At 42.0% G+C, this 6,839-nt stretch overlaps 1 long non-coding RNA gene across 1 annotated transcript; it reads left to right on the top strand.

Moving 5' to 3' along the window:
• The first annotated feature begins 610 nt into the window (after positions 1 to 610).
• Positions 611 to 4,100, top strand: LOC115290439. The gene is made up of 3 exons (XR_003908090.1): positions 611 to 689; positions 1,031 to 1,148; positions 3,222 to 4,100. It is a non-coding gene; the product is annotated as an uncharacterized LOC115290439 (long non-coding RNA).
• Positions 4,101 to 6,839: the final 2,739 nt, after the last annotated feature.

Raw genomic sequence — 6,839 nt, forward strand, 5'->3', positions numbered from 1 at the left:
TATGCTGGCAGGCGGGTTGTGAATAGAACCGACCAGGGCTCCATGTGGCACAGGAAATGAATAGATGGTTACTTGGTTTACTTTAAGTCTCTGAAATAAGTTGAAATTCATCAAGCGTGTGTTCACTCTATCAGTTTTTAACTAATGCTCACTCTCTCTAGCCCAAGGCGGCAAGGAACTGAAAAAAAAAAAATGGCCATGAGGAGGGAGACCAGAATGGACGTTTTTCAACGTCTCCACATGTAACTGTGTCAATACATGTAAAGTTCTCACCACTATGAGTGTCACTTATTAGGTATAAAATTAAGGTAAGTTATAGTTGTAGAACATAAGTCATCAGCATTATCACTGTCATCATTATCATCGTCATCCTGATCATCACTGTCGTTATCATTGTCATCATTGTCACCATCGTCATCATTGTAGTTGTTAAACCCACAGCACCTCGTAAGCCTTTTCTACTAGTTGACATTTCTACTTCCACCATGGGGGAAAACCAAATGGCTTTCTGCATTGGGGAAAAAACAAATGGTTGAAACAACCCTAAAATGAACAAAAATTTCTACTGCTGTTTCTTGTGACATATTCTGAGATAATGTCATTAATTATCAAGGGAAAGAAAGAATTGAAAATCATGATCAGGAAAGTGGATGACATCGGCAGTGTAAAACAGTAATGAAAATTGTTAGGTAAGGTACATTTTCATGCTTTATTTAGAATATTGATTTATTGATATGCAGATGTGTGTAGCCAATCATTGTTTTTTTGAAAGACATACTCTCTATGAAATACCAAACTGAATCAGTCACTTAGGAAGAGAAAAGACATAAACATAGGAATGAGGGGCCACTAAGTCAATGCAATGTTATTGTAATAATATGAAAGGTAATTTTAGAATGACCCGCAGTAGATTTTCTTAATCTTGACACCACTGGCATTTGGGGTCATGTAACGGGTTTGGGGGAGGGGTCTGTCTTATGCATTGTAGGGGGTTTAGCAGCATCCCTGACCTGTATCCACGACATTCCAGTACTATCCCCCCACAGCGGTGGCAACCAAAAACGTCTCCACACTGCGAAATATCCCGGAGGAGGCAATCTTGCCACCTGTTAAGAACCACAGACTCTAACGAAATGAGAGAAGAATTGGTGAGTAGGCCCCGTAACTAAGAAAACCAAAAGTCTCTGAGAAATGGCTCACACTTATGGATCTCTGTCCAATCTGGTAGAAGCTATGGCTGAGCATGACCAGGGGAAAATCAAAATGCTAGTTATTGAGACTTACTGCTCTGAAACCATTTGAATAGAATCTGAAATATATGCGCAGGCTAAAACAAATGGAAGCGGTCAGTAAAATCTCCAGAAAAAGTAAAATAGTAAATATTTTTTAAAAAATGAGCAATTCTATAATTTAGTGATGATGGAGGGTCTTAATTATGAATTTGGCCTATTTCTCCACATGGTTAAACATTGTACTTCTTGGATTACAAATATATACGCGGTTATCAGCTATAAATTTTGTCTATCTATGCAATCATATTTGCCTTATTTTTTGAAGATCACTAACCACATTAGTGTTCTTTTCTCAATTGCCTGAGCAGCATTTATCTTTGTAAACTAAACTTAATGAAACACCCGGTGTTTTTAAGTGATGTAAAACAATTTCCCAGGCATTTTATCAGAAGTTTCAACTCATTTCAAGCATAGAAATTTCCCAACTAGTTAAGATTTATTTATATTAAATGTGACTTTCACTTAACATATATTTAAGGTGGGCAGAGGGGGTGTAAATTTCCTACCAAGTGTTTAGTTTTAAGAAATAAATTATATGACAGTAATATCAGTAATATTAACATAAAGATGTCAAAACAAATACTGAAAATCCAAATTATTTTCTTTGGCTGTATATGATAAAAAAAATTTAAATCCTTTTTTATTGTAAAATGGGAAAATCTGTTCAAAATGTATTCCCCTTTGAGTTGGCGATAGAGCAGTGGCCAACACCAACTCATTCTGCTTTTATGTTTCTGTGGAATCTAGTGTGGGATTGAGACTTGTTCCTGTGTGTGATTTAAAGTCAGCCCCTGGGGTTGCCTGGGGGGCTCAGTCAGTTCAGCGGCTGACTCTGGCTCAGGTCATGATCTCATTGTAGTTCGTGAGTTCAAGCTCTGCGCCGGGCTCTGTGCTGACAGCTCAGAGCCTGGAGTCTGCTTCAGATTCTGTGTCTCCTTCTCTCTCTGCCCTTCCGCTGCTCATACTCTGTCTCTCTGTCTCTCAAAAATAAATAAACATTAAAAAATTAAAAAAATAATAAAGTCAGTCCCTGGCCCCTGCTGCCCCTCCCCTCTGTGTAGATTTAATCTCACTTTTTTGTATCCCTCTATACTGGTCTTAATCCCCTTTGAACATTGACCATGAACTTCCTCAACACAGCTTCAATCAATAGAAGCTGTATTTAATAGTAACTTATTAGTAACAGAAGATTCTTACAGGCCTTAAAGGGGGAAAGTCTTCCTTGGTTGTATTTTGAGGGGGAACAGAATACCAGATTATATTGAGAAAAAGGAATGTCTTTCAAAGAAAAGAAAATGTGAGGTTTTTTTCAATGGGTATGAAACAGACAATCCACGGTACAAAAACAATGGTGTTTTCCAAATACGTAAAGAATTTGGACATTACATTCCCAAACATTTTGTAATAAGCATATGAAATGCATGGACCAAAATCGCCATCAAAGGAAAATCTAAATGAGCTTACAAATCAGGCATTTTTGCATCAGGAAAAGGATTATGGCACACAATGGCACATCAGCAAACAGAATTAGGGTACAAGTGGACAAACTCTTTGAGACGCATGGCATTTTCAGTTCATCCATCCAAAATATAAATTTATAGTTTTAATTAAAACATGCCTCCTGAGGCTTGTGCACGTGGCTTTGCACACTTGCAAATAGGCTGGGCTTGGCCCAGAGTATAGTCTACACAGGCGTGTCAAGCCTGTGGCTCACTAATGAGATGCACGCGATCCTAGAAGGAAGATTCAGAGAAATTTCTATCATGGCAGTAAAGCCCGGCATTAATTTTATGTGAAACATAGTGTCCTATTAGCAAAATGAAGGTTGTAGGTTAGTAGATCAGAGTCAAGATATACGCACATCTACTGGGGGTGTGCGGGGGGGAGGTGTGTATTAGGTATTTTAACAATCTCATTTCATTCTTGCAGATTGGATGCCGGCTTAGGCCCGGAAGTTAGGATTCTCCTGGGCTGCGCGAGCGATGCTCCCCAAGGTCTTCCCGCAGGGACTGCTGTGGGCGAGGATCTTCCCTAATTGTTTCCTGCCTCTTTCTTCTCTTCCTGCTTGTCACTGGCCCACACACTCATCCTACGAAAAGGAATGCTTTCTTTTTGCTTCTCATGAGACCACTATCAAAGCAACCATCTGGGAGCCTAATATATACACTAAGAAGTGTTTTATAATGCAGTGATACATTAAATCTGAATGTAAACACTCAGGAATCATTATCTCTGACTTTGTTGTACAGATAAATGTTCACAGTGGCCCTTGATGTTGACCTCCTTGTTTATAGGACCATTTATATGCCAAGTACTTTCATCCTTACAAAATTCTGAATGACAATTTTTATTTTTCACATTAGCATCCAGGGTTGAATTGTGGCCTCTTATTCATGTGTTGAAGTCCTAACCACAGTACTTCAGGATGTGACTTAATTTGGAAACAAGGTCATCGCAGATGTAATTGGTTAAGATAAGGCGATTTGGAGGAAGGTGGCCGTTATCCAATATGATTGCTCTTCGTACAGAAAGGGGAAACTTGAATGCAGAAACACACAGAGGGACAGCCCTATGTAAAGATGAAGGCAGATATCAGGATGATGCATTTACGAGCCAACAGATACCCAAAGCTGCCAAAAAATCACCAGAAACATGGAACCATGGGGGACCGACATGGAACTGATTTGCTCTCAGAAGAAACTGACATCTTGATCTTGGACTTCTAGCTTCCAGAGCTGTGAGACAACAAAATGTTGTTATTCCAAATCATCCATGTATGATGCTTCGTGATGGAAGCCACAGGAAACCTCATACAACTGATATCACTTTATAATTGAGATGATGGAGGTCCTTGAAGGTCATAACGCAAACCCAGGGGTAAGAGAGGAACTGCCTTGGGGCGCCTGGGGGCCTCAGTCGGTTGAGCGTCTGACCGGCTCAGGTCAGGATCTCATAGTCCATGGGTTCAAGCTCCACATCAGTCTCTGTGCTGCCGGCTCAGAGCCTGGAGTCTGCTTCAGATTCTGTGTCTCCCTCTCTCTGCCCCTCCCCTGCTTGCTCTCAGTCTCTCTCTCTCTCTCTCTCTCTCTCTCAAAATAAGGACATAGAAAAAAAATAAGAGCAGAACTGCCCAGGCTGAGTATTAATGCACAGACCTCCTCCTTTACCTCTCTTCTCTTGTGCTTTCTTTCTGCTTGATTCCGATAAGCATACTTGTCCTGGGAGGTGGCTTTCAGACCTAGAAGTGGGGCCATTGATTTGTTGGCAGAAGCTGGGGACAGGACAGTGGAGTCAGTAGTGTTTTTTGCAAGGACATCTACTAAGTGTTATCTTAAAGCTCATTCTTAGCAAAATCGCTCTTAGCCCATAGAAACCCAGAGCATGGCTTCTTCCCCTACCCTGGCTCAGGCCTGTCCCCACCGCACACATCCTCTCTGAGTGGTACAGACCCCTCTTTTCTATGCCACGCCCCTGTACCTTCTCTGAATGGCCTAGGAAGTTTCACACTTAAGTCTTCAAAAACTTCACCTATTCAGTGGTTCGAACAGATTGTAGACAGGGCCGTGGATAGAAAGCGAACAGCATTATGCTCATCCCTTCTGTAGAAGCATAAGGAAGGGCCATGAAGAGGGCCAACCCACCTCTCTTTGACAGTCCCTTATCCATGTATCAGTCTACAAAGACCAGGGGAGCGGCAGCGAGCATCCCCTCCCCACTGGTGACTGGCCTTGACCATCTCGTGTTTTTGTTAATCCTGCCCATCAAGTTTAGGTAGCTTCTTAAATCCAATAGTTCTCAGAGGCTTTCTGCTATTGCAGGAGTTAATTCTACTCTCTGCACTTCCCCTGCTTCCTCTTCCTTCCTTCTCCCTACAACTCCCCTCTTTACCAGGCTGCACTCCTATCATCCGTCTACACCCCCTTCCGCTTCTCTCCAAGGCCTTCCTGCTGGATAAGCTGTTGTTGGGATGCCTTCCCCACACCAGTGACCTTCATTTGGTCACCAAGCTTTATTTTTTTCTTCTTAATACAGACCTGGTTAATCATCTGCTTTTGATCTTTTTTTTTTCTTTTAGAGAAGAGGGATGCTATTTTTGAATCCTCTGCCATTCTTGAATCCTCTGCCACTGCATTTCTGTGATGCTCTCTTCCTTCTTTCCTTACCACTACCACTAGTTTATATTATCCTAAAAATAAAGATACTGACATTTGGGATCTGCCTTCAGTAGACATGTGATTTGGTGGCTTCACCCACTTGGGATTTGATCTGGGGCAAACTGCAGAAGTGCAAGCTGTCGAGGGGCACCTGGGTGGCTCACTAGGCTAAGCATCTGACTTCGATTTCAGTTAAGGTGATGATCTTAGAGTTCATGGGTTTGAGCCCTACACTGAGCTCTATGCTGACATTGAGGAGCTTGCCTGGTATTCTCTCTTTCTCTCTCTCTCTCTTTCTCTCTCTCTCAAAATTAAATAAATACACTTAAGAGACATTTTAGGAAAGCAGAAGCTGTGGAAGCTGTAGCTTGGAGCAAGAATAAATGAGTCCATTCCATGATAGGAGAAAGGACATAGCCTTGAACTAAGGTGACACAGGAGCCCACCCCCCAGAGAAGGAGCACAGGGACAACACCTTCCCTGGGGACATGGGGCCCTGCACAGCATCGGTGACACTGCCTTGTCACTAATATGTCACATGATACCAATCACAGAGCTTCTCCCAGCTGTGATACTTGCGTCGGAAAAATTAAAGAGCTTGGATTACAAAGTTTGCAACGTCCCTCAGTATGTCTGAAGAAAATCCATTTCAAAGTTCCAAAACCTGTTTCTTACATGGTTTTTAATAATTCACCAAGAAATTACATAATAAACATGATAAAGAGGCATAGAGGGAGTAAGAAAGCCCCCAGAGGTGAGAGAATACTGAATCACTTAGAAATGTTAAATATTCCCACATAGTGAAGGAATGTACAGAGATACCCAGGAGATCCATCCGGAAAGTGAGTGCAGGGTCTCTGTGTTCCTTTGCCAGGCCTGAGGAAGAAACCAAATCATAGTAGCTAGTGGGCTGGCCATGTGGGAAAGGATTAGAGTGCATTTCATTAAAAGAAAAAAATGGGTTGGAAAGGAAAGCAGTTTCATAAATTGTGAAATTAAAAATTATAGAAAAATTACCAAAGACATTGGATTTTGAATGTAGGAGTTATCAGGAGACATTGATCTGTAGGATACATTTGATCACTGTGGGTTGCTAGGAGGATCCCTCCTCTCTCTCTCTCTCTCTGTCTCTTTCTCTCTCTCTCTGTCTGTCTGTCTCTCTCTGTCTCTCTGTCTCTCTCTGTCTCTCTGTCTCTCTCTGTCTCTCTGTCTCTCTGTCTCTCTGTCTCTCTCTCTCTCTGTCTCTCTCTCTGTCTCTCTATCTCTCTGTCTCTCTCTCTGTCTCTCTCTCTGTCTCTCTCTGTCTCTCTGTCTCTCTGTCTCTCTGTCTCTCCCAGAAGGCCGGTCACCCATCCCCAGGCTATCTGCACCATCAGAGTCCCAGAACAACTGA

The sequence above is a fragment of the Suricata suricatta genome, chromosome 4 (genome assembly GCF_006229205.1).
Source record: "Suricata suricatta isolate VVHF042 chromosome 4, meerkat_22Aug2017_6uvM2_HiC, whole genome shotgun sequence".
NCBI classification, from domain to species: Eukaryota; Metazoa; Chordata; class Mammalia; order Carnivora; family Herpestidae; genus Suricata; species Suricata suricatta.